We start from the raw sequence: 26,933 nt of genomic DNA, 5'->3' as shown, positions 1-26,933 counted from the left end.
CCACATTCTCAAAGCTAAAAAGCCCCAAATTTTGCAAGCCTTCACTCATAGGGGAGTCCCTCCATCCCCCAGATCATTTTGACTGCATTTTCTGAACCTTTTCCAGCCCTGCAGTATCCTTTTTGAGGTGAGTACTCTACACAGTACTGTGGGAGATGCACCACAAATTTGTGTAACAGCATTAGGATATTTGCAGTTTTACTTTCAATTCCTTCCCTACTGAATTTCTGGCATCAAATTTGCTTTAACAATTCCTCAGGCTCTTCCTCCCCCTCGCACCCCAGAGCCTTGCTGCTACTCACCAACATTCTTACACCAGATGGTGACTTTGGCCTCACTGTACTCAGGAGCTGATGGAGGCTGGAAACCATCTTGTCCATGTTTTCCACAACTGTCATGGGTCCATCAAGGATCTGAGGAGCACAGGAGCAGCTGCCCAAACCTCCTCCTCCTCCTCCTCCTCCTCCTCCTCCTCATCATCATCATCCGACGTTGCCCAAGGGTTTCCCTGGCCCTCCTCCTGCAGACTGGGGGGGGGGGGCAGCACATAATAGCATCTCTGAAGGGCTGCCCCATTGAAGAGAGCAAAGGCTGCTTAATACATTGCAGGGGGTTGGAACGAAATGGCCCTTGGGGTCCCTTCCAACTGTATGATTCTATGACTTCTCTGCTGCTTAAGTTACTGGAGGGTAGATTTTGGTCAAAGATTAGGGAAGCTTCTTGATAGTAGGGAGAGTTTGACAATGGAGCCAGTCACACAGAGGGAGGTGGTATGAGACATCAGACAATCCTGATGGAAACGGAAGCAGAGTTTGCTTATTTGCCCCATGTCTGGAACAGAAATCAATGAATATGATTGGTCTTCACCTTTGTTGTGTTCAGCTTGCCAATGATATGGAACCAATTGGGATTCCTGCATTGCAGGGGTTTGGACTAGATGACCCTGAGGATCCCTTCCAACTCTGCAGTCCTTTGATTCTATGAACTGCCCTTCCAAACCGAATTGTGTTTCCTTTGCATTGAAATGGATGTTGTGGAATAATGTAGTAAATCATGTAATAAAGTACATATTTAGTTGCGTAAAATTCTGCCACAGCAGACAGTGGGATTGATAACTTAGATTTTTGCCAGAGGTCTAACTGCTGTGAGCATAGGTGTGATGCAACTCATTTAATTAAGGTGTGTACCCAGGGATATTTATTTCCTTATATATTTCTACCTTCCTGAAAATCTTCCAGCAGAGGACAACCATCTAGTGTTTCTTTATTTATTGTGTTTCTATCTCACCTCCCCCCGCCCCGCCAAAAAAACCTCCAAGGAGCTCAAGGTATCCCCTCCGTGTTTAACCCCCGAACAACCGCCCTGTGAGGTCAGTGGGACTAAGAGGCCTGCATTGCCTTCCAAGGTCACCTCTGTCAGCTTCATGGCCCTAGGGTCTCCCATGGGTCCTGGTCTGGCCACATACTCTCAAGGATGGAAAGGGATGGTGGACTATCAGGACTGCTTTAGCTTTCTGGATTTCCTGCCTCAAACACTGGGGCTCACCAGACCCGACCCCCCCCCCGCCCGCCCCTTACTTCTAGGAAGCCATGATTTTACCGGCTTTATTTTGGACCACTCCTCAGCGTTCTGCTCCTCCAGGATTGCCCCGGCAATTGCCACGTAGTGCTGCCCCAGCTGCTCCAGCGTTGCCAGTTCCTTCGGCTCGTTGGCATCCATGTCTGAGACCTCCTTCAGCAGTTGCAAGATGCCCAGAAGAGCAGCTGCATCCAGAGATGTCAGCTCAGCGTCCGTCGGGACCATCTCCACCACCCCTAGGTAACCAGCGGCTACTGAAAGGTCCATGCCTCGGGCTTCTGCCTGGAAGACACTCTCGGGAATCTGTAGCCAGAAACAAGACCCCCAGGTTAGAAAAGGGGGACTAAATGGGGGCAGGGTGGGTGAAGGGGTGTGTGTGCCTCCCCTTTTGGAAAAATCCACCCAGATGTGTCTGATCTGCACAAAGCCACTTTGAAGTATTTTTAGTAGCAGTTGTTCCAAAATCTGTTATATGGGAACTTTGGGTTGGGAGCAGTGCACAAGCTGAAGGCACTTTAGGGGAAAGTGTGTAGGGAAGCCATAAATCCGGGAGTGGGGGGGGGGGGCGGGTACAGAGGGGCAATGTGGAGAGCTGAGATGAGAAGATGTGTCAATAGATGTCTGTGCCCCACAACCAGACTTTAAGGAGCTTTACCCACCGTGGGTCTCCTGAGACAAGGCTAGACACTTGTCACGTGTCCCCAGAGCTGTGGCTCTGTGGAATTGCACTGGCTTTGAGTGAGGAAGGTTCCAGATTCAATCCCACTCCCCATCAGCAGCTCCAGGTAGAGCTACGAATGGCCCCTGCCAGAAATCATCCTGCTCAGCTAGATGGCTCTGGGGTCTGACAGCTTCTTACAGAAATTACAGAACTGTGAAGCTGGAAGGGACCCCATGGATCTTCAAGTCCAACCCCCTGCAACCTGTACCACCCCAAATTCTCCCAGAAATCAACTTCTCCACAGACTCACCCAGGAAACACTTGGGGGCACTGAGAAAAGGCTCCAGGGCCCATGAGGCCTGGCCAGCAACACAGTGATGCTGGACCACAGGTGGAAGCCCTCAGGGTTGAAGGGCTGAAGCCAATGCTTTAGACTCACCACTGTCGCATTCGCTCATGCATTAACCTGAGCTATGAGCTGTGGGACAGGTTTTGACTGTGCTTTCTTCAAGATCTGAGGGGGAAACAGCAGACATGCAAATGGAAGGTTGTGGAAGGTGGTTTACAAAGTTAGTACCTCGCCCATTTCATGGAGCCAGGCAAAAACATTCCTCTTCAACTAGGGCTTTGGCTGATTAAGCCATCTACGGCTTTTAAGTGTGATAGTGGGGGAGGGGTGTTGTTGTTTTGCTATTATGCTATGTAATTTGTGTTTTCATGTTGTATTTTCATGTAGTAAACTGCCCTGTGATCTTCAGGTGCAGGATGGCATATAAATTTTAATAAGAAGAAGATTAATTCTTTCCACAGCCCTGCAAGGTAGACAAGGTCAAAAGAGAGCAACTGGCCCAAAGTCACCCAGAGCACTTTGTGGTCAAGGGGGGAGTTGAACCGGTGTCTCTCTAGGCCCCAGTCTGACACTCTGACCACAAATCCAGGCTGATCCAACAACTGGGGATACCAAAAGGACCCTTCTCCCCTGGAAACCAACCCAGTGATGAAGACCTGCTTCAGAGGTGCAGTTTCCTTGCTGAACAAGGCATGACAGGGCCTTCCCAGGGATGGCTCCAAAACCTTGGAACTCTCTTCCAGAGGAAGTAGAATCTGATCCCTCGCTCCCAGCCTTGTGGCACTTTGGCATGAGATTGAGGAATATGAGCATTTAAATAAATAAATATTCTATTATCATTATCAAATAAACATTTCCATTAATAAAAAGTGGCTTGTGTTTTAATTAATGGGAAGAGGGGGTGAACCACTCTGGTAATTGTAGCTTTGTGAGAGGAATAGGGGTCTCTTGACAACTCTCAGAACTCTCAGTGGACTTGTTGTTGTTGTTTAGTCGTTTAGTCGTGTCTGACTCTTCGTGACCCCATGGACCAGAGCACGCCAGGCACTCCTGTCTTCCACTGCCTCCCGCAGTTTGGTCAAACTCATGCTGCTAGCTTCGAGAACACTGTCCAACCATCTCATTCTCTGTTGTCCCCTTCTCCTTGTGCCCTCCATCTTTCCCAACATCAGGGTCTTTTCCAGGGAGTCTTCTCTTCTCATGAGGTGGTCAAAGTATTGGATCCTTAGCTTCAGGATCTGTCCTTCCAGTGAACACTCAGGGCTGATTTCCTTAAAAATGGATAGGTTTGATCTTCTTGCAGTCCATGGGACTCTCAAGAGTCTCCTCCAGCACCATAAGTCAAAAGCATCAATTCTTCGGCGGTCAGTCTTCTTTATGGCCCAGCTCTCACTTCCATACATCACTACTGGGAAAACCATGGCTTTAACTATACGGACCTTTGTCGGCAAGGTGATGTCTCTGCTTTTTAAGATGCTGTCTAGGTTTGTCATTGCTTTTCTCACCATCTGCAGTGATCATGGAGCCCAAGAAAGTAAAATCTCTCACTGCCTCCATTTCTTCCCCTTCTATTTGCCAGGAGTTGATGGGACCAGTGGCCATGATCTTAGCTTTTTTGATGTTGAGCTTCAGACCATATTTTGCGCCCTCCTCTTTCACCCTCATTAAAAGGTTCTTTAATTCCTTCTCACTTTCTGCCACAAAGGTTGTGTCACCTGCATATCTGAGGTTGTTGATATTTCTTCCGGCAATCTTAATTCCGGTTTGGGATTCATCCAGCCCAGCCTTTCGCATGATGAATTCTGCATATAAGTTAAATAAGCAAGGAGACAATATACAACCTTGTCGTACACCTTTCCCAATTTTGTACCAATTAGTTGTTCCATATCCAGTTCTAACTGTAGCTTCTTGTCCCACATAGAGATTTCTCAGGAGACAGATGAGGTGATCAGGCACTCCCATTTCTTTAAGAACTTGCCATAGTTTGCTGTGGTTGACACAGTCAAAGGCTTTTGCATAGTTAATGAAGCAGAAGTAGATGTTTTTCTGGAACTCTCTAGCTTTCTCCATAATCCAGCGCATGTTTGCAATTTGGTCTCTGGTTCCTCTGCCCCTTCGAAATCCAGCTTGCACTTCTGGGAGTTCTTGGTCCACATACTGCTTGAGCCTTCTTTGTAGAATTTTAAGCATAACCTTGCTAGCGTGTGAAATAAGTGCAATTGTGCAGTAGTTGGAGCATTCTTTGGCACTGCCCTTCTTTGGGATTGGGATGCAGACTGATCTTCTCCAATCCTCTGGCCACTGCTGAGTTTTCCAAACTTGCTGGCATATTGATGGAGATATGATAGCCATCTTCAAATATCTTAAGGGCTGTCGGGTGGAAGAGGGAGCAAGCTTGTTTTCTCCAGCTCCAAAGGGTAGGACTCAAACCAGTGGCTTCAAGCTGTGCAAGCTGGTCTATTGGGGCAAATGGGGCCCCACCAACCTCAGCCTGTCTTCTTACTTATAACTGGCCAGGGGGTGACCCTGCCTGTCATTCACTCTGGCTTCATCTCCTTGTCCTCCTCTCTACTAATCCCAGCTGCTATTGCACATTCCTGCCTTGCAGGGGGTTGGAATGGATGACCCTCAGGATCCCTTCCAACTCTACAATTCTACAATTGACTTCTATGGCCATGTTCACACTAAAGCACTAGGATACCAATTTAAACCATTGTGGCTTCTCCAGAGAATCCTGGGAGGTGCAGTTGATGTTGTGAACCACCCTGTAACCTTCAGGTGAAGGGCAGTGTACAAATTCAAGCAGAAGTAGCAGTAGTTTGCTAAGGGAGTTATTTAGGAGGCACTTATTCCCCACCCAGAGCTGCAATTTCCAGAGCAGTTTAACAATCAATCCCTCCCATATAAATATATATGACCAAACGATCTTATGGCTGGCACATTCCTACTAAATATTATTTTATCTGTCAAGGTTTATGAATGCTTGATATATTTTGAATAAATATCAACTATGGAATATATTTTACATCATTCATCCTTTTAAAGCTGTATTATCTTGTATTTTTATTCCTCTTGACGTTATTACTGTTTTTATGATGTGTGAGTATGATGTTTCAATCATCCCATGTGCAAATCTTATTTTTTTAAAAAAACTTTTAAAAAGACAATCAATCCCCCTTGCTCAGGGAACTCTGGGAACTATAGCTCTGCAAGAGAAACAGGGTGTTTCCTGGCAATTCTTGGCACCCTAAGTAAACTACAGCTCCCACAGCTCTTTGGGGACGGCATGACTGTTCAAAGTGGTATTGCAACACTTTAAATCTATGGTGGGAATGTGGCCTCTGATTCTATTTTATTGTTTAAAGTATTTATAGCCCACCTTTTCCTCGAAGTTGCTCGAGGTTGTGTACATGATTCTCCCCTCCTCACAACCCTGTGAGGTAGGCTAGGCTGAGAGGCAGTGACTGGCTTCCAAGGACACCCAGTGAGCTTCTTGGCCAAGTGTGGATTCGAACCCTGGCCTCCCCGGTCCTAGTGACCCTCCAAGCACTACATCACCACTGGCTCTCACACTTCTTCTCCCTAGCAAATGGCATTCAGATATATGTCCTTTTGCTTCTCTGGTGCCCTTCTCTGGAGGGGGCAGGGGGCAACCCCAGGGGCCTCCCGGGATTCACCGGATCTGGGTGCCAATCTGTTTTTCCAAGCTGCTGTTGGGGGTCAGCATCCTTGACCGTCGCCGTGCACTGGAGACTGTCACCATCACTGTGGAGTTTGGAGTTTATAGGGTTAAAACTGCTAACCTTCCAGAAGCATGGGGAGTTTTCTGAAGGTCTGTGTTTGGGGTGAGCATTGTTGCTTATTTCCCCCAGATGCAGGACAAGAGGGGGTGTGGATTTTGGAGTTTATAGGGTTAAAACTCCTTGGTGTCCTGTATCTGGGGAGGGGCCTGATGTAGGGCCATACGTCACAGGCTTTGTCCGTCTTTGTCTGTGAGAGTTACTTTCACTTTAGACTGAGAGACGCTACAGAGAGGCTGCGTGTGCTCTAAGCGCTGGAGAAATGCCGGAGAGTTCCGATGGATTTATGGCTTGTAAATAAACACTTTTAGAGATAGCAACAAACTGTCTCTGGACTGATTTATCCCTCTATCTCACACGGACGGCAGGACCGCTGCGACTCTGTATATTCTGCCCAGGTCAGTCCCAGCAGAGCTACGCAGGGAGCGCTGACTGGATGGCAGGATTAATCAGCAAAGGTTATGGCTCTTCTGTGTTACCTGCCAAGTGTGAGGAGGGAAGAAGGCTGCCAGCTCTGAGCTGCTTTGAGCTCCTGCCAAGGGAAAGGCAGTGGGAGACGCTGGTGGAGAGCGAAGCCAAGAGAATGCTGCTGCTTTGAAGGACTGGCTAGCTGGCAACGTGTGAGTATGCTTAAGCCCCGGGGGGAGGAAGATGGCTGCTCAGCCACAGCAAGCCCAAGAGAGCTATAACATCCCCTTTGAACGCCTGAATGGGGCAAATTGGGAAGACTGGAGTAAGCGCATGTACTACTGGCTGGAAGGGAAGCAGCTATGGGAATGTACGCAGGCTGACCCAGTTCTTGCCCAGCCCGGAGCTGCAGCTGCAGAGGTTGAGAGGTCTGCAGGTGCAATGGAAGCTTGTGAAGCAGACGTGGCTGATGCTCTGGAAAGAGAGCAGAGAGTGCTAGCCATTTTAAGGGCCAGCGTTGATGCTTGGCTGTTGCCAAACCTTCAAGGGAAGAAGCCCTGGGTCGCGTGGCAGGCACTGAAGACGGCATGTCAGGCAGCAGTGGGAGCCAGACCAGAGGGGGCAAGAAGATGCCCAGAGAGAGCTGTGAGCTCAGTGGGGGCTGGGACTGTTCTGGGAAGCTGTTTCTATGCTTCGACACGTCTGTGTGATGGTCTGGGAGAGAGGCTGAGAGCTGGGAAGAGGAAGGCAGTGGCAGGCTGTTCCTCAGGAAGCTATGCACCCAGGAGTGGAGGTGCAGGCCGTTGCAAGAGCTCTGGGAAAGCCAAAGTCTCCGAAAGTTGTTTGTGCTCTGAGTCGAAGTCCAACCGTGAAGGGCATTGTTCTGCAGAGGTGCTGGAATGCAAGGTCGCTGGCCACCTGCAAGGAAGGCAGATAAGCGACGGTTCTCGGACGGCAAAGCGTGAGAACACCAGCAGAGGCCTTGCAACCATGGCAACCATGAAGGACACTGGCAAAGGCCCCAGTTGGGGGGAGAGCATTGCCATGGCAGCGTTGGAAGACAGCCAGAGAGCCACGTTGACTCTTGTTGTCGATACAGGAGCCACTCACAGCCTTGTGCCATCTAGTGGGCTCCTGAGAAATAGCAAGAAAGTTAAAAATGGTTGTTTTGTCTCGATGGCAGATGGCTCTCGGAGACAATTAACTGAGACTGGTTTTTTATACTGTCCCTTTATAGATCATGAGGTACAAGCTTTTGTGGTGCCTGAGCTTGCCCACTCTCTTTTAAGTGTATCAGCTCTTATTGCTGACGGTTTTGCTGTGGTGTTTACTAACAATATGTGTTATTTTTACAGGGATGGAAAGAAGCTCTACAGCGTTGAGGGGAAGGACAGGCTCTTTCTGGTGCAGATGTCTGTTGCTAATGTTGCTGTTGCAGAATCCCCTGAAGAAGCACAAGTGCAGTGTGCAAATGTACCACCACATCATGATTGTTTACATCTATGGCACAGACGTTTTGGGCATGCAGGGTGGTCTTATGTTAAGAAAGCCACTGAGAACACAATTGGGTGTGGGTTCAAAGCATGTGATAAATACTTAGATTGTCAAGCTTGTAAACAATCAAAAGTCACGACATGCACGTATCCCAGGTCAGAAAGGAGGGCCAGCAAACCCTTTGAGCTGGTTCATGCAGATTTATGTGGCCCGGTGCAGGTAGTTTCTTTAAGTGGATCGAAGCATGTTTTGGTTCTGATTGATGATTTTTCGAGACACACCTGGCTGTTTACAATTAAACACAAGGGGGAGGCGGCTGCACTGATCAAGGATTGGATCACAGCGGTAGAGCTGCGTTTCTCCGCCAGGGTGGTTTCCCTTCAATCTGATCGGGGGGCGGAGTTCACAGGTTCTGCGCTGCAATCTTTCTTCAGGCAGAAAGGTATCAGTCATAGATTGACTGCCCCCTACAGTCCGCAACAGAATGGGATTGCGGAGAGAAAACACCACACACTCCAGGAAGCAGCAAATGCTATGCTTGCTGACTCAGGTCCCCCACAGCGCTTTTGGGCCGAGAGTTATAAGAGTGCATGTTTTTTACAGAACAGGGTGTTCAATTCAAGTGTGGGAGACACGCCCTATTTTCTGCTGCACAGTAAGAAGGCCAAGATGGATTTCTTGTGTGTGTTTGGCTGTGAGGCTTGGGTCCTCATCCCAAAGGCCACTCACAGAAAGGGTGAACCAAGTTCTAGGAAAATGATCTTTGTAGGCTATGAGCCGGGCTCAAAGGCATGGCGTTTCGCATACCCTACTGGCAACCAGTCTAAGCTGCTTATTAGCGGCAGTGCTGAGTTTTGCGAGCAGAGTGGGTGGAAACATCTTCACGGGAACCCGGATGTTCTTTTAGACTCAGATGAGGAAGAGGAGGAGGACGAAACTGAACCTGTTGCTGAGGTGCACAGTCCACAGCCACAGAGTCCAGAACCGGGGTCTCCAAGGGAGAGGCTCCGAACCTCTCCAAAGGGAAGTCCCAAGACCCCTCCACAGGTCTCTGTCAAGTCTGAGCCAAGGAGTGAGCCAGCCTCGCCGAGAGACCCAGCTGTGAGGCCTAAAAGGCGCAGCAGGTCAGAGGGGGAGGTTTCTGACACAGGGGATGGTGTGGCTGACCCTAGTGAATCAGGTGCAGTTCCAGAGTTCACGCTGAGAAGGTCAGCAAGGTCAACCAAGGGCAAGCCACCGGAAAGGTACGGAGCCACTAGCGTGTGGGTAGGTGTGGCTAGATATGAACCTGAATCATTTGAGGATGTTCAGAAGTTGCCTCAGGAAGAAGCTAGCAAATGGCATGAGGCGATGCAGAAGGAAATGAACTCAATGGAGTCTCTTGGTGTGTTCTCACTCACACAATTGCCGGCTGGCAAGCAAGCTGTGAGTTGCAGGTGGGTTTATCACCTTAAACCCACAGAAGCTGGAGAACCACAGTACAAAGCTAGATTAGTGGCTCGTGGATTCACTCAGAGGAAAGGGGTCCACTTCACGGAGGTCTATTCGCTGACCTCGAGGGCCGAGACTCTGAGGATGCTTTTAGCTTTTGCTGCACAGAAAGATTGGAAGGTGAGCCATTTTGATGTGGATGTCGCCTATCTGAACTCAGACCTCCAGGAGGAGTTGTACATGCTTCCTCCTCCAGGTTTTGAGGTCAGTGGGCCAGGCATCGTGTGGCGGTTGCACAAATCCATCTATGGATTACGCCAATCTGCCAGAAACTGGAATATGTGTCTGAATGAAGCCTGAGAAGAGCTAGATTTCAGGAGAAGTGTTGCTGACAGCTGTCTCTACCTTAAAGGTTCAGGTGAGACACAGCAAGCTGCTCAGATTTTTGTCGATGATATTTTATACATAGCACAGACAGGTAAACAAGTGGAGAAGTTTGCTAGGGAGCTTGGAAAGCGGTTCAAGCTCAAGCAGCTTGGAGATGTCAAATCGTATCTAGGCGTAGGGATAACTAGAACGAAAGATGGAAGTTTCTTGCTCAGCCAGAAAGGTAAGATTGAGCAGTTGCTTGAGAAGTTCAGAATGTCTGAGTGTGCAGGTGTCAAAACTCCCATGGAAGTTGGATACGTGAAAGAATGTCAGCAAGTAGAACGCGCTGTGTTCGAAAATGCTGAACTCTTTCAATCAGCTCTGGGTAGTCTACTGTATCTGTCACAGTGGAGCAGACCAGATATAGCTTTCGCTATCAATCTGCTCAGTAGAGAGGCTTCAAGTCCAAGTGTACAGGCCTGGAATGGTATTAAACGGGTGCTGCGTTACCTGCAAGATACCAAAGACTTTTGCCTCAAGATGTCAGCTGAGGGTGGTGTCAAGCTTACTGCCTGGGTGGATTCGGATTGGGCTAACCTTGAGGACCGAAAATCAGTGTCAGGCCTACTGGTGAAGTTTGGGAACTCAGTAGTTGGGTGGAGGTCCCGAAAGCAAAGTCTCATAGCGCTTTCGTCTACTGAAGCTGAGTTCAGTGCGCTATCTGAGGTTTGCAGAGAACTGGAGTTCTATGCGTGTTTGGTCCAGGAACTCTGTGGAGAACATTGTCTACCCATCGTGGTGCATGAAGACAATCAGCCGTGCCTCAAATTGGCCGAGACGGGTCAATTCAAGGCCAAGACGAAACATCTGGACATACGTTTTCAGAATGTGTGTCAGAGCGTTCGTGAGGGGCTAGTTGCTCTGAAATACTGTCCCTCAACCAAGAACCTCGCTGATGGTTTCACAAAACCGCTAACCTTCCAGAAGCATGGGGGGTTTTGTGAAGGTCTGTGTTTGGGGTGAGCATTGTTGCTTATTTCCCCCAGATGCAGGACAAGAGGGGGTGTGGAGTTTGGAGTTTATAGGGTTAAAACTCCTTGGTGTCCTGTATCTGGGGAGGGGCCTGAAGCAGGGCCATATGTCACAGGCTTTGTCCATCTTTGTCTGTGAGAGTTACTTTCACTTTAGACTGAGAGACGCTACAGAGAGACTGTGTGTGCTCTAAGCACCGGAGAAATGCCGGAGAGTTCCGATGGATTTATGGCTTGTAAATAAACGCTTTTAGAGATAGCAACAAACTGTCTCTGGACTGATTTATCCCTCTATCTCACACGGACGGCAGGACCGCTGCGACTCTGTATATTCTGCCCAGGTCAGTCCCAGCAGAGCTACGCAGGGAGCGCTGACTGGACGGCAGGATTAATCAGCCAAATCACTACTCGGAAAAGTGCAAAGGAGAGAGGCGAGAGGGTCAGGGACTGGACCTGAAACAGCAGTCAGCGGCTTTAAGAGGTGGCAGTTGTGGAGGGGGGAGATTTCCCATAATCCTCCTCTCAGGGAACACGGAAACACCCACCCCAGTATATTGTTGTGTAAATCAGAGTTATCTCCCACACACATGGAAAGTAAACGCACCCTGTGGTCTGCAGAGTTCTTCTTTGTCTTGTGAAGGTGCTGAGTTTGAAAACCACTGAATCCCAACATTTGTTCACATGCACCCAATCCTGCCACACATGGTAGCAAGAACCTTTTGCATTGCAAACTCTGCCAATGAAAGGAGGAGCCCCCCCCCCTTTCCTGACACACTTACTGTCAGGACGAAGAGGACATGCCCCACAAAAGCCCAGATGATATCCGTCTGCGCGTTCAGCCAGTAGTGGTTCTCTGCCACGTACTTGTTGAACGACGTGGTCAGGGTCACACCAACAATAAACACAGGAAGCCCTGTAGAGGCAAGCAGGGAAGGACGGTGAACTGCCAACTTTCCTTCTGCATACAACCTGCCCTGGGGCAACTGAGGGGTTCTTAAGCTGTTGGGCCCAAGGCTTGGGGTGGGACTTGGGGGCCTTATCCAGTTGACCAGTCTCAGGAGACTGCCTAAGAGCCCATTTTTCTTTGCTTCTCAGCAGAACACATGGGCCCCCTCCACGCATCCTTTCTATTGTGCATTCATGACAATTTGTGCTCATGGTGGTATCTGGGCAGGACAGTTATACATGAATCTCTTTGCACCCTCCAAATGTCCCAATTTTCCAGGGACTGTCCTGGAATTATAGAAGCTGTCCCAGTTTCTGAATTGATCCTGGAATGTCCCACTTTTCCTTTTTCCTCCCCTTCACGTCTCAGAGAACAATTAAAAGTGGTGTGGGAGGGCGGGTGGATGCTAATTATACTGAAAATAAAATAACTGCACCAAATGAAGGAAATGGTGAAGCTGGCATACGAAGCACTTCCTATCATTTTGACAGAAAATGTAAGAAATCCACTTTGAATTCTTTAATTGCAATGCTTCAGCAGCCAGCCATTTGTTAGGAAACGTGTGGAGTGTTGATTCCTTTATTGTAGATGGAGCCTGACCCTGCCTACTCAGAAGAAAGTCCCACTGTATGCAGTGGAACTTACTCTCAGGTAACTGGGTAAAGACTTAGACTGCAATCCTAAGCATTTTTACTCAGAACTAAGTCCCACTGAGTTCAACAGGATTTATTTGCTGGTATGTTCTGGATAATTCTCCCAGTTTCCTTTACCATTATCATCATCATCATCAACAACAACAACAACAACATCTTTTCCCCTCAAGGGAGCTTATAGGCTAAAATTTATTTCATTCTATTAATCTGTGGAAAGTGTTATAAATGATCCCTGCCCTCGCACATTTTTCCTTACAACAATCCTGCAAGGTAGGTTCAGCGGAGAGGTTGTAATTGGCTCAAGGTGACCCATGTTGATGCGCAGATGATGTCTACGCGTGCAGCGGGAGAAACTTCCTGATGTAGAAGAAGATGTCCCTATTTTCATCAGAGAAAATGCTGGAGGGGGTGCAAAAGTTTTGGGGCTATGGGACTTCCGGGTTGGCACCATCGCCGAATGGCGGACTCCCTCCGAGCTCCGGAGGGAGCCTGCTCGGCAGGGGCTGGGTCCTACCGCGCCGGCGGCGCGGGGACCCTCAAAAACCATGGGCGCTGAAACCCATGGACATGGTGACTCGGCTGGCACCTTTTGCGCCCCCCCGACCCGCGAAGGAGCCTTTTTAAAGGCTGCGGAACGGGTGACGGGGGGGGTGGTGCTTTGAGTCCTCCGCTTCCCCTGCCGAGCAAAGCCGCATGCCATTCGACGGAGAGCGCTGACTTCTTCTATTGAAAAATTGGACTTAAAAGAATAACCCGTGAGTAATTGGAACCTGGACTAAAAAGGGGGATAAATTTTTTTAAAAATTCGGAGCGAGCGGGGGAGGCGCAAAAAGGAAGTCAGCCCCCCCCCCCGTTGTAGAGGAGTTAAAGTAAAGGATTTGACAACTAAGATCGAGCGCAACCCTATTTTGACAAAGTTACTAACTTCGCGATGGAAAATTATAAGACTGAGCTGGAGGAGAAAAGTGGAATTGAATTAAAAAGCAACCCCCCCCCCCCCCGGAATCCTGGGAGCGATTTGTGAGAGCGCCGGGAGAAGAGAAAGAGAGGTTTTGACAGCTGTCAAAGAGCTGTCAAAGCGGAAGAACAAAAATGAGAACTTTGTTACGAGGACTTTGCCGGTTACATTTGTTATAAATTGGATACAAATTGCTTAAAACAAGGAATAACAAGTTATTTTGACTGGTGGGCGTGATCTGGAAGGGAACTGAGTTATTGCAATCCACCTAGAGGAGCTGAGGGATATTACAAGTATTGTTGGCTTGGAATCTGAATAGAACTTTTTATCTCCTGGGAAACTGCAGGAATGGAACACTATTTTGTCTACAGAGGTCTACACACTAAAGGAGACAATAGATTTATCTATTGAAGAATGGAAGGGACTTGGCATAATGTTTTGTTCCTGAATAACAGAGCCTCTGCAGAGGAATTAGAAGCTTTTGGAATTAGAACATTTGTGCAGGAGAGCAGGGAAAAAAAAAAAGGAGGAGAGGGATTAACAAGAACAACAAGAACAAGAATTGGATAAAGTTGGAAGTGGGAACATTTGGGACATCCAGATTTGAAAAGTCTAAGAAATAAAATTGGAGTTTTTACTCCTAAATATAAAAATCTGGATGGAAGAAATGGGCCTTTTTGAGATAGACTCCTTCCAAGATTGGACATTCGAAATTAAAGATGACTGGTAAAGGACTATGGCCTAGATAGATGTGGGAGCTCCAGGAAGACATCAGACGTTGATGAACATTGGGAACGCAACCGGGAAAGGGGGGAGGGAAATTTGGAATCCAAAGGGCGTAAAATTATATTTGATTATCTTAATTATATTTTACAATTTTATTTTAATTAATTATATTTGATTATTTTAATCTGTATTGTATATTAAAGGAGGGAACGCGCGGAAGGGAACAGGTCGATTTTAGGGGATGGGAAAATATTTTTAAAACTGGGCTAATGATAATAAGTTCAAAATCTGGGATAAGAATTTGCTGAATTTATTTGTAAAAATTGGAATACAAGAGGGGGAGGGGAGGGGAAGTCCTGGAAAGATGTTATTGAAAATAAGATTTTAAATTGGGATGTTTTGTTCTTTTTATTTCTTTTGTAATTGGAAATTTCTAATAAATATTATTAAAAAAAAAAAAAGTTTTGGGGCTATGGCTATCCTCTATGGTTATGCTACTTCATTTCTGAATCAGCACAGGCTCCATTATGTTAGGATATTGATGTTCCATTCCGCCTTAAGAGGAACAGATATGTGGAGTTGTAGTATGTCACATGTCTGTTTACTTCCAGCACAGTCTGCTGGGAACTTCCGTTGTATATTGCTTTTGCTGTACTGCTGTTTTGCTTGGACATGAAGGGAAGCAGACATGTTTTTTCCTTTGTTCCTGAACTATGCTGAATAAACGCCTGTAGATATGCTTACACATGTCTCTGTCCACCACTTCCATTGTGAGAAGTTATTCACTCTGTTGATTATGAGGACCCCCCAGCACCTCTGACGGATGCATGGGTGGCACAGTATTCAAAAGCCATGGGAGTAATTTTGCTCTCAGTCGACCCTGAAGAGTTAATCACCCTGACTGGCAAGGCCAGCTCGCGTGAGATGTGGGAAGGGCTTCAGGCCTGTCATCTCCGACAAGAGGCTGGGTCTGTGTTGCTTTACTTCAGAAAACTGCACAAGAAATGTTTGTCACCAGGGGAAGACCTTAGAGCCCACGTTTTGCATTTGCAGCATCTCAGACAGGAATTGACTCAGAGAGGTTTTAATATGCCTGAGTCTCTGTTTGCAATCCTTATCCTGGATTCCCTAGACGATAGTTACCACACTGTGGCAAGCCAGCTGGCAACTTTACCTGCGCAGGAGCTCACTGCTTCAAAGGATTTGGAGACCCTCCAAAATGAATATGATAGGAGGAACGCAGCAGAACCAGCTTGTGTGCTTCAGGGGGGAGCAGTGTGGGACAGCATTCCAGCCTCCAGGGGGGGCCAAGGTGTTGGCAGCTGTGAAGTGCTGGCACTGGGGAAATGAAGGCCACTTGCAGCGTCTTTGTCCAAAGGCTAAAGGGAAACAAAAGAAAAAGCCTGCAGATGGCCGGAAGCAGGGAGGGGGTGAGAAACCCAGGCCTGTGCAAAACAAGACTTTGTTTGCTAGCACTGCTGCTCCAAAGGCCAAAAGCCATTTTATTGTCAATTCTGGAGCCACGAGGCACATCTGTGGAAATTGACACCTGTTTATTTCCTTTACGCCTCAGGTTGGGGAATCCAACAGGCTGATGGTAAGACTTTGAGAATTGCAGGAGTCGGGACAGTGAAACTGGCAAGTCTGCACACCACCATCAGCAAAGTACTTTTTGTTCCACATTCTGCAGACAATTTGCTCAGCATCCCACAGCTGACTGAGCAATACTTTGAGATTTCCTTCAAGAAGGGTATCTGCGTTATTAAAAAGGGCAAAGAGGACGTTTTGCATGCTAAATTTGTAGATGGCTTGTTCTTGATAACTTATGATGACAAAGCTGTTGATGTGTCTAATGTTGAATCTTGTTGTGTTGCACAAACTAACAAAGTTCTTCATTCAGGTTGTATTCACGAACAGCACAGAAGATTTGTTCACATGTCATGGCAGGCGCTGCCTGGGATGGTTCAGGGTTTGACCATAAAGCCCTGTAAGTTTCATATGAAATGTGGACTTCCGGTCGGCGCCAGCGTTTGATGGCGGTCCTAGCCTCGAGCTCCGAGGCAGGACTGCTCCGTAAGTTCGGGTCTTACCCGCTACGGCAAGCGGGGGACCCCTAAAATCACAGGCGCTGAAGCCTGTGAGCAAGGAGATTCGGTGGGCACCTTTGCGCCCCCCCGGCATCGTGAAAGAGCCTTTTTAAAGGCTCCGGAGCGGCATCGGGGTGAGCGCGGTGCTGAGGATCGCTACCCAGCTTACGGAGTGAAGCCGCGTCGCCATTAACGGAGAGCGCCGATTTCTTTCTGAAACTAACGATTGGCAACAACAATACCCGTGAGTAAGAACGCAAAATTAAAACGGGACTTAAAAATCCAGAAGATTTGGCTGAAAACGGGAAGGTAAAAATTAAGGAAGTCAGCCTCCCGGATCTGCATGATTAACGGAGCAATGAAAAGACCGAGCTGTGTTTAAATGGACTTTCTTTTTAACTTTTACTAGACCAGACATCGAAAGGATCTCCCCCCTGTAGTGCAGGGGAAGGGGGGGAGGAAACAGAATTAATTTAACCTGCAATAGAAAGGGATAATGAATAAAAAACCTCTGCTGCCGACACTTCTGGTCAGGCTGCCGGAGCAGCGATCGCCTGAAAAAGGAACTGTCAAGTGAGCTGTCAAAGGACAGTGGTTATAAAATAAGACTTATTTGAAACATATTAACGGGACTTTGGTGGATTACAATTTTAACAGTAAAGTGCTACAAATTAAAGACTCTTAGTGGGACTTTTGCCTCTGGACTTTCTGTTTCTTTGTTGTGGGTGACTTTGGATGGTTACAATTTCCCCCTCTAGAGGGCTTTAGTTGCATTACGGTGTATCCAGTGGGACTTTCCACTTGCAACTTTCCTGTGTGAATGACCTTGAGTTATGAGCAACCCGCCAGAAGAGATTTCAACAAGAAGTAAAACAAAGCAGGCTCAAAAACAAGCTCAAAAAAGAGGCTCTTTATCAGGAGCAGCAGCTGCACAAGAAAAAATAACAGCAGCATCAATGGAGTCAATGACACAGGCTCTGCTCAAAATAAATCAGTCACTAGAAGTACTCACCAAGCAATCTGCAGAACTTACTAAACAGTCTACAGAGAACTCTAAGAAACTGACGGAGTTGACAACAAGATTAGACCTGAACACAACAACAATTTCATCTAACACAGATTCTATAAACCGTTTGGTTCAAGAGTCTACGGAAACAAGGAGAATAGCTGAGAGTGCTAGGTCTACTGCCGAAGAAACCAAAGGAAAGTTTGCGCCTATTGCAAAAAAAGTACATGAACATGATACAGCATTAGCCCTACTAGAACTGGAAAGGAAAAGCAAGAACCTGAAACTAAGACTGGTTCCAGAAGAGGAAGAGGACAAGCTTGGGGAATTCCTCACAGATAAATTTCAAGATTTTTGGAATGATGAGCTAGATGGAGAAGAAGATGAATTTGTGATAACCTCAGCCTTTCGGATTGGCAGGAAGCAAGGGAAGAAGCCAAGAGATTGTTTAATTACCCTGGGATCAAAGGAACAAAGAGACAAAATATTGAACCTACATTTCCAGAAGGCCTTGGTCATTAAAAATTCTCAGATCCAGATTTTCAAGGATATTCCTAAATATTTTTTGGAGGTTAGATCTCAATTTAAAGAATTAGTTGATCTACTTAAACAGAATAATATCCCATTCAGGTGGGAATTTCCACAAGGGCTGTCCTTTAACTTTAAAGGGAAGAAAATTAAAATAAAATCAAACCAGGATAAAGAACTCTTTTTGGAAAGAAATCAAGAGGATCTTCAGAAAGGAACTGTTAGTGAGGGGGAAGTACCGGACATTTCAAATCTATCATTCGGACTGAACCGAGCACCGACCGAGGAGGAACAACAACTTGGTGCAGTCGGTGGAAGAGCTACCCAATAACAAAAATGTCTCTGCAACTCTACAGCTGGAATTGTAATGGTTTGAACCACCCTCGAAAAAGGGGCCAAGTATTTCATCTATTAAAGAAAGAACATCTAGATGTAATCTGCCTACAAGAAACCCACATTGCCAGGATACATAGAAAACTTTTAATAAACAAGAGATTAGGACAAGAATTTATTTCATCAGATAGAGTTAAGAAAAGAGGAGTTGTGATTTATGTTAAGGAAAAATTTGAACCAAAACTGATTTTTAAGGATGACCAAGGAAGATACCTGGCAGTGGAAATTCAAATTTATGGAGAAAAGATGTTGATTGTTGGAGTTTATGCACCAAACGAGGGGAAGGCTGAATTTTTCAAGAAGTTGCACGAGACTTTAATGGACTTTTTGGATTTTAAAATCATAATGATGGGTGATATGAATGGAGTCGTCTCCACAAACATGGACAAGGCCCAAAGACAAACAATATCTAATGATGGAAGACTACCAAAGACTTTCTTTGAACTGACTGACACTATGGACCTGATTGACATTTGGAGAACTAGGAACCCTCTGGAAAGGGAGGGGACCTTTTTCTCTGAAGCAAAAATGACATGGACTAGAATTGATCAAATATGGACTTCTAGTAATCTGGCATCGAAGGTTAAAAAAATAGAAATCTGCCCAAAGACCTGTTCTGACCACAATGCTGTCAAGATGGAAATGAAACTGACAACAGCTGGAACCTTTAGATGGAGAATGAATGACACCCTCTTTGGAGATGAGGAAATTTGTAAAAAGGCCCAAAAAACACTTAAAGACTACTTCGAGATTAACATGAGATCAGACACCGAAAAAAGAGTTATTTGGGATGCAAGTAAAGCCGTGATGCGTGGCTTCCTAATACAACAGAATTCAATAAAGAGGAAAAAACAGAATGAGAAGAAAGAGAAAATTTGGAACCTAATAAAAGAAGGGGAGAAGAAATTGAGATCTAAGCCTAAATCTCATGAGATATTAAGAGAAATAAAATTCTATCAAACACAATATATGGAATTGATGAATCAGGAAATAGAATGGAAAATTAAACAAATGAGACAAAAGACTTTTGAGTCCGCAGATAAATGTGGGAAGCTACTGTCTTGGCAACTGAAAAAGAGGCAAAAATTGAATACAGTGACATCACTTGAAGTAGATGGGAAGTTTATTAATAAACCAAATGAGATAAGCAATTGTTTTCAAAGTTTCTTCAAGAAATTATACAAACAAGGGCCAAAAAACGAACAGGAGATAGAAGAATTTATCGGAAAATACGGCCTACCAAAAATCTCTGAAAATAATAGAAGGAGTTTGAATGAGAAAATTACAGATCAAGAAATAGAGAGCGCCATTCAGGATATGCAGCTGGGAAAATCACCAGGACCAGACGGACTAACCGCGAGATATTATAAAGTACTGAAGGATTGGTTAATACAACCATTGAAAGAAGTCTGCAAATTTTGGAAGGGAAAAAGGCTCCCGAATCGTGGAAGGAAGCATTCATTTCACTTATACCGAAGACAGAAACTGAGAAACATCAAGTTAAGAATTATCGCCCTATATCACTTTTGAATGTGGATTATAAAATTTTTGCAGACATTTTAGCAAAAAGATTCAAAAAAGTGTTGTTAGAGGAGATTCACAGGGACCAAACAGGCTTTCTACCAGGCAGGCAATTGTCAGATAATGTGAGAAATATTATAGATATTCTAGAACTTCTGGAAACTGACATAAATAGAAAAGCTGTTTTGATTTTTGTGGATGCAGAGAAAGCCTTTGACAATATTTGTTGGAGCTTTATGAAGAGGAATCTCCAAGGGATGGGGGTAGGCAAGAACTTTGAAAATGGTATAAGTGCAATTTACTCTGAGCAAAAGGCCAAACTAATTGTAAATGGTATGGTTATGGACGAAATTCCAATAGAGAAAGGGACACGACAGGGATGCCCAATCTCTCCTCTATTGTTTATATCGGTACTGGAGGTTTTCCTAAATATGATTAGAAGAGACCAGCTGGTTAAAGGTATACAGGTCGGAACTAAACATTATAAGTTAAGAGCATTTGCAGATGATCTAGTTTTGACATTACAACAGCCAGAAACTAGTACAAAAAGAGTTTTGGAACTTATTGAAATATTTGGTCAGGTAGCAGGTTTTAAATTAAATAAACATAAGACAAAGGTGTTGGAAAAAAATCTTACGGTGGGGGAAAAAGACAGTTTTCAAAGAGAAACTGGTTTGGAAATTACTAAAAAGGTAAAATATCTGGGGGTGAATTTAACATCTAAGAATGTGAACCTATTTAAAGATAATTATGAGAAATGTTGGGCTGAAGTGAAGAAAGATTTTGATATATGGTCAAGATTGAGACTTTCCTTGTTAGGCCGAATTGCTGTTATCAAGATGAATGTATTGCCGAGATTGTTGTTTCTGTTCCAGACATTGCAAATCCTAGATAAGATGGACTGTTTCAAGAAGTGGCAGAAAGACATATCTAAATTTGTCTGGCAGGGCAAAAAACCCAGAATAAAATTTAAGATTCTAACTGATGCAAAGGATAGAGGGGGCTTTGCCCTGCCGGACTTAAAACTTTACTATGAAGCAGCAGCTTTCTGCTGGCTGAAACCATGGCTACTTCTTGAGAATACAGACATTCTAGACCTGGAAGGTTATGATAATAACTTTGGTTGGCATGCATATTTATGGTACGATAAGGTAAAGGTACATAGAAATTTTAAAAACCATATTGTTAGGAAAGCATTGTATAATGTATGGAATCGATATAAAGATTTGTTTGAAAGTAAAACCCCTAGGTGGTTGTCACCAATGGAAGCCAAGGCGGTAAAAAGACTGAACATGGATACAGATTGGCCAAAATATTGTGAAATTATAGAATATGATGGTGAAAAGTTGAAACTACAGAGTTTCGAGAAATTGAAACCTAAAGTCCGAGATTGGTTACATTATTTCCAGATCAATGAAACTTTTAAGCAGGACAGAAAACTAGGATTTCAGAAGGAGAGGTCAAAGTTAGAAACAGAATTGCTAGAACCCAATACTAAGAATTTGTCTAGAATGTATAATCTGCTGCTAAAATGGAATACACAGGATGAAACGGTTAAATCAGCTATGATTAAGTGGGCACAGGATATTGGTCATGATATTATGTTTGCTGACTGGGAGCAGTTATGGACCACAGGTATTAAATTTACGGCATGCAGTGCCCTGAAAGAGAACATAATGAAAATGATCTATAGGTGGTACATGACCCCAGTCAAGCTTGCAAAGATATATCATTTGCCCAATAACAATTGTTGGAAGTGTAATGAATGTGAAGGAACTTTTTATCACCTTTGGTGGACCTGCCCAAAGATTAAGGCCTACTGGGAAATGATCTATAACGAAATTAAGAAAATCCTTAAGTGGACATTTGTAAAGAAACCGGAGGCTTTTCTCCTGGGCATGGTCGGCCAATTGGTACCAAAGAAAGATAGGACTTTTTTTATGTATGCAACAACAGCAGCAAGAATCCTTTTGGCGAAGTATTGGAAGACTAAAGAATTACCTACTCTGGAAGAATGGCAGACCAAGGTGACTGAATTTATGGGACTGGCAGAGATGACCGGCAGAATCCGTGACCAGAGGAAAGAGACAGTGGAGGAGGACTGGAAAAAATTTAAAATCTATCTTAAAAATTGTTGTAAAATTTCGGAATGTTAAGATGTCAAGGGATTGGATACAAAGAATTACAGCTATAAATTGAAATTTATAAAATAGAATTTTTTTTTTTTTAAAGAGAATTAAATATAAAAATGGGATGAAGAATTGCTAAAAATTTTAAAATATGGATGCAGTGAAGGGGAGGTTCGGGGAAGTCGTGTTATGTTTATTTGTTTTTTGTTTATGTTGTAAAATCAATAAAAATTATCTTAAAAAAAAAAAAAAAGTTTCATATGAAATGTGTCTCTTGTGCAGAAAACAAAGTGAAGGTTGCTCCCAAAGGCAAAGTGTCTAGCCGACAGGCTTCCAAACCCTATCAGCTAGTCCACGCAGACCTGGTTGGTCCACTTGCGCCCTCTTTGGATGGAGCAAGGTACTTCATGGTTTTAATTGATTCTTTTTCCAGGTACATTCATGTGTTTATGCTCCAGCAGAAGTCAGAAGCGTTTCCTAGGTTCAAGGCATTCTGTGCTTGGTTGGAGAATGCTCACAATAAATGCATTGGCTGTTTATTTTCTGATCGAGGCGGTGAATTCACTTCTCAGCAGTTTGAAGCTTTCCTGACTGCGAAGGGAATCCAGCATGACCTCTCAAGTCCCAGATCTCCATGGGAGAATGGACTTTGCAAGCAGACAGGCCAAAATTTGCTGCAAGGCCTAAAAATCCTGTTGCATGATGCCAATCTCCCTGAGAAATATTGGGCTGAGTCTTTGAATACTTTTGTTTATTCATACAACAGGAGACTGTCATCACCTATTGGTTGTACTCCCTATGAGAAGATGTTTGGTAAGAAACCTTATGTTAAGCACATGAGAATCTTTGGTTCTGACATGTGGGTCCACACCCCACAGAGCAGCAAGCTTGGGAAGCGTGGGGCACATGGTTTGTTCATGGGGTATGAAAAAGGTGCATACAGGGTATTCATGACTGACTCTCAGTCCGTTAGGTTCACAAAGAGTGTTGAGTACAATCCTAAGTGGGGGGGGGGAATGTGGGAATTTTCCAGAGTCACTCACAAGAGGATGAAGAGGCTGAGGAAGAAGAGGAAGCTGAGGATGATGATCAAAGTTCGGATTCCAGCTCAGTGGGCGGTGCTGATGATGATGTCAGCGACAGTGATGGCACAGCAGACTACAAGAGCGCAAAGGCCTCAATCAGACCATCTGATGTGTCTGACACTGAACTGGAAGAACCACTGTTCACCATTGGCCACTTTTCTCCTAAGAAAGAGGAGATGAGTGCAGAAGACTTGCGTCTAGTACGCAGATCTGAAAGGGCCACAAAAGGCAAACCTCCAAACAGATTTGCTGATGAGTTTGCTAAGACAGCAACTGCGGTTCTTAGTAGCTCAGAGAAGGTGTGGGAACCTGCAAGATTCAAAGAGGTTCAGGTGTTAACCTCTAAAGATGCTGAACCATGGCTTAATGCCATGAAGGCTGAAGTTGATTCCTTGGATAGGAACCAAACCTAGTGCCAGTAGTCCCAGGAATGAGGCTGGTTGGCAGCAAAAGGCCAAGACAGACCAGACTGGCAAGGTTGTCAGACACAAAGCCAGATTGGTCGCCAGAGGTTTTTCTCAGGTACCAGGACAAGATTACCACAAGACCTACTCACCCACCGTCAAGGATGAGAGCATTAGGCTAATGCTCAAGATTGCTGCAGAAGAGAAACTGCACGTTTCTCATCATGATGTGAACACAGCTTTTTTGTACGGGGTTTTGGGGGAGGAACTGTATATGCTCCCACCTGATGGAGTGCAGGTACAGAAGGGAATGGTCTGTAAACTACGGAAATGCCTATATGGTCTCAAGCAGAATGCAAGGTGTTGGAACACAAAACTCACCGAGACATTGCTTTCTCTAGGTGTTCACCAAGGCAAAGCTGATCCATGTGTGTTTGTCAAGGAGGAGGGGCAAAACAAACTGTATTGTTTGTGTTTTGTTGATAATCATCTTTTGTTTTGGAAGAATCAGGCTTTGTACGAAAGCACCTTAGCTCAGCTGAAGGAGCACTTTGACATGAAGGATCTTGGTGAGGTATCCAACTATCTTTCTTTGCAGGTGGAGAAGGACCAAACAGGTAATTTTCTGGTACACCAGACACAGAAAATTGCTGATGTATTGACCAGGCTGAATTTGGTTGATGCAAACCCAGCAGACACACCAATGGTGACAGGTTACCAGGTAGATAGTACTGCTGAAGCATTTTCTGACACCACACTGTACAGATGCATTCTAGGCAAGTAAAAATTTCATTGCTAGATGTTCAAGACCTGACATAGCTGTAAGCACTAACCTGCTTAGCAGACATGCCAACAATCCTACTGTTCAGGATTGGAAAGCTCTGAAGCGCATAGCCCGCTATTTGAAAGGGACTTTGCACTACAGGCTGAGGTTCACCAGTCAGGAGACTGCAGGTCTTGAAATCTTTGCAGATGCTTGCTTTGGAAGTGACACCACGGATGGTACAAGCACTTCTGGAGTATGCTACATATACAACCATTGTCTGTTTGACTGGTTATGGAAAAATCAGACGACAGTAAGCCTAAGTTCCTGTGAAGCAGAACTCAATGCCCTGTCATTTTCACTCATGGATTGTGAATGGTTGGTGCAACTGTTTCAGGACATCAGAGTTTCTGTGAAATGTCCTGTACAGGTGTATCAAGATAATAGATCCTGTTTGGCTTTGCTGAACTCAGAGAGTTGCAAGCAAAGAACCAAATACTTGCAGATTAAATCCTTGTGTTTATACAATTCTTGTTGTCTGTCTGTATTCATTTACCACTACTGTTAGTTATATTAGTTACCTTATAAATTTTCCTTCTTCTTATTTTCATTATCCATCACTGTTCTTAATCTTTCCTGTTATGAGGTTTGTTTCCAATTCTACTGGTTTTACTATTTCATCTTATCTTTCCTGTACACAACATAAATTTTCCCCATTCTTTTTGAAATGTTTCCTCGCCCTGTTGTCGAATTTCCCCTGTTAGTTTGGCTATTTCTGCATATTCCATTACCTTCTGTCGCCATTCTTCTACTGTTGGTAATTGCTGCTGTTTCCAAACCTGGGCTCTGAAGAGCAAGTATAAATGTAAAATGTAATACAATATGTGTATGTGGAATATCTAATTGAAAAACTAATAAAGATTATTTGAAAAAAAGGGAAAAAGGAAAAATGGTGGCTCGTATTTTAATTCTGGTGCCCAGACAAATGCCGTTGCAGAAGGCCAGCATTTGCCCACTGAAGCCAATTAGTGCAGGAGACTAATGAGTCTTTAGCTGAGGATTATGGGGAGGGTGGTGTGTGTGTGTGTGTGCATGCGTGTGCGTGCGTGCGTGCGTGCGTGTGTGCCCCTGCCTTTCTGTAGAGCCGGCCAACTGTCCATGCATAAGAATTGCAAACTCCCCAAACTGCTGCTATTCCCAGACTCACTTGTGAGGACACTATTCGAACAGCTTCAGCCATGGGAGGTCTGTAAATAGCCTGCCTACCATCTGCTGCAGAAAGATGTCCTTCAGAGAGGGAGAGAAATGTGCAGAGACAGGGATGTGGCCCTGCTGCTGGAAACTTCTTGCACCCAAGGTGTTGATCACCCATATCATGCTCTCATGGCAGGACTCAGCCCTGAACCTGTAATGTAGTGATAAATTGAGCAGAGTCTCTGATCAGGTGCAGAGTGCCTTTCTGCCTACCGCCCTGAATGGTACCTGTCAGGGAACTGCCATCGGAGCCAGAGGGAGAGAGAGGGCTCCAGAGGGATTCCGGAGAGCGTCCCGGGATGGGGAGAAGCAGCCTATCTTCTGGGGAAGGAAATCAGTGTAGCACCAGTGGAGAAGGGGGGCAGATGGGGGAATCGGCGAGGCGGTCCCATGACTCCTCGCTGGGGACCAGTGGGGAGAGCACAGGTCCTCTGCTGCCCACACCCTCCTTGCGCAGAAGGCTTCCGCGCAGGGAGAGTAGGCGGAGACTAGGCGTCAAAGAGCTTCTTTGCTGGAAGAAGTTCAAGAAACGCCCACTGACGGATTCTGCCAGCGATTGAGACAGCCACGGATGAGTGGCTGTCCGGACATAAAAGGTTCACTCAGGCAACCCAGGCAGGTGTGGCGCCGGTTTACGCACGAGCAACCCCTAGAATCATCACAGCAATCCGTCAGTCACCGACGTTGCTTGTGCGCAGCCCCGGAGAGGCAGCACGATGAGCCAAACAGGGACAGCCGGAGAGACGGAGCAACAAGCTGCGGTGCGGAGTCTGGTCGAGAGGAACCGAGACTTGGAGGCGCATGTAGCTAACCCTGATGGTGCGGCTGGATGAGAGACGGGCTCAGGATGCACAGGTCAGAACCACCCCCATCGCAAGGAAGGTACCGGGGCTGGTACACAAGTTTGGTGGAAAGCCCCAAGACTACAATGCTTTCCGAATGGAAGTGCAGTACGCTTTGGAACTGCAGAAAGATGACTTTGCTGATGACGGGGAGAAGGTGGCTTACATTGTGGGGCATCTGCAGGATGGGACGCGTGAATGGATCAGGCCCCTAATGGCGATGCAAAATGATGCCTTGAAGGACCTTAAGAAATTCTACCAGGCAATGGACGCGATGTTCTCCAGCGAGGTGGAGCAAAGTGTGACACGGCGGGAACTGATGGGGTGCAAGCAGGGGGCGCAGTCCGTCAGGAACTACTGGTCGCGTTTTGCGATGTTAGTCCACCGACTCGGGTGGGATCTGGACTCTGAACTGATACAAATATTGTTTGAGGTGGGTCTATCCCCCGAAGTGAAAGACGAGTTGTCCCGAGCGCCCCGGCCACGATAGATGGATGAGCTCACAAAGGCTGTGCTG

The sequence above is a fragment of the Podarcis erhardii genome, assembly GCF_964252035.2.
Source record: "Podarcis erhardii genome assembly, chromosome: W".
Taxonomy (NCBI): Eukaryota; Metazoa; Chordata; class Lepidosauria; order Squamata; family Lacertidae; genus Podarcis; species Podarcis erhardii.
This window is presented reverse-complemented; position numbering follows the sequence as displayed.